Here is a 2126-nt window from a genome sequence, read left to right on the forward strand (position 1 = left end):
ACACACACACACACACGTTAGAATTAGTGATGATATTTCCCTTAGTTTTTAACATTTGCCAAAAGGGTTTCCTAGTGGTACCATATTTGAGTGTACATCATGTCTGCTGAAAGACTATTGAAATAAAAATTCAGTAATGAAGCAAAGATTTGATTTATAAAAATGGGAAGCCACCTCAAAAATTAATGTTTTCAGATTCACTCCTTGATCAGGTGTAGATCTACTTGACCAAATCCTGCCATACATGATACCATCACTCCTATATGCCACCTATTTCTTCACAGATAATAACAAACATAGTTCTTCCTAGGCTGCAGAGGAATCTCCATTCCTTCCCAGCAAGGCAAGAGGATCACATAGATATGTGTGCATATTCGTGTGTGTGTGTGTGTGTGTGTGTGTGTGTGTATAATCTCATACCACTAATCAGTGAGTCAATGAGCCAGTATTACATGTGGCCCCCTTGGCTATAAGTGCTGGGCATCCATGACACTGAAGTCAGATGGAGATCTGAATCTTTACCTGAGTCACAAAGAAATGGCCATGGAGCATGGTCAGGAAAAAAGGTTGAGTATGCCTACCATCTGCAGGAGCATCAATAATCTATATTATTTAACATTCAGTGAAACAAATATATTGGTTCCCTTGGTTCATTCGGTTTCCTTTTTGTTGTAAGCATCATGAATGGTTGCCCCTTTATTTATTTCTAACTTTCTCCTGTCTAGATCTAATTGTACAAATTGATCTGAAGGGAAAATGAAATATGAATCCTTCATTGGCTTCCTCTGGGTTTCATGAGCACATCTTGCCTGTGGAATCTTGTAAATGCAAAGAATTGTGGCCATGAATTGACAAATATGAGGATTAGGTCCTGCAATAACAGCTACTGCCTTGTCGTTGATGTCACATTTGTAGTTAGGGATGAATCTATCATGTGTAGAGAGAAGCTCCATTGAAGCAAGATAGGTCCATCTTGCTGTGAAATAGCTGTTAGAGATAGAGAAGCCCAGGCTGGTATTAGGTAAAATCCGTGGATTTCCATTTATCTCATTGATAGCAAATAGCATGGCCAGGATGTGCTGGTAGTTTTGCGTAAAAACCCTGCAAGGAAAGTTAAAGCCCATGTCATAGTGCTTCTGCTTCAGAATATGAAGTTTACCACATTTATTTTTCTCTCTGTGTATGCCACTGACTCAGTTAATTCTGATCATTTTTCCTGTAATAATCACTGTGAAATAAAAGAAATCTCAAAAAGTGAAGAAAGATAATAAAATCAATATATTCTTGTGATTAACATTGCACAAAATATATTTCATGGCTCAGGGAGGTATCATTCTCATTTATAGAATCACAGAATTCTACAGCTGGAAGAGAAAACATCCAACCCCTGCCATGCTGGAAGACATAATCAAAGCACTCCCAACAAATAGCGATCCAGCCTCTGTTTAATAACAATAAAACCTCCTCCAAAGATGGAAACTCCACCACCCCGAGGCAACATAATCCATGGTCAAACAGCTCTTATTATAAGGAAGTTCTTTCTAATGTTCTAGTCTCTGGAGCAGCAGAAAACAAACTTGCTCCATCCTCAATATGACATCCCTTCAAATATTTAAAAATGATTATCATGTTACCACAGCTCTTCCCCAGCCTAAAAATACCCAGCTCCCTAAGTCTGGACATGCTATCCAGACCTTTCACTATTTGTATTGCCTTCCTCTGGACACTCTCCAGCTTGTCAACATTGTCTCCCAAACATTACACTTCACAGAATATGTGTTTTTTATATGCCTCCAAGTTGACTCCAACACATGGCAACCCTGTCTTAGGGTTTTCTTGGTGAGGCTTATTCAGAGGAGGTTTGCCATTGCTTTCCTTTACTCTAGCATTAATCTTTGAACCACATAAACACAGAGTTGGCCAATATCTGAATACAGATACAAACATTTTATGTCCACAATGACTTTTAATAGTTATCCATGTTAGATAATTTTGAGTAGTGGTGATATGCTTAAATATCTGAAATGTAGAATGGATTGATCTAAAATGCAGCGAGTATGTTTTCTGCTGTTTCAGAAACTGAGGATCCTATTGCATGAGGTTAAAACTCTGTCTTACCTTTCCTG

This window comes from Sceloporus undulatus, chromosome 6 (assembly GCF_019175285.1).
Source record: "Sceloporus undulatus isolate JIND9_A2432 ecotype Alabama chromosome 6, SceUnd_v1.1, whole genome shotgun sequence".
Taxonomy (NCBI): domain Eukaryota; kingdom Metazoa; phylum Chordata; class Lepidosauria; order Squamata; family Phrynosomatidae; genus Sceloporus; species Sceloporus undulatus.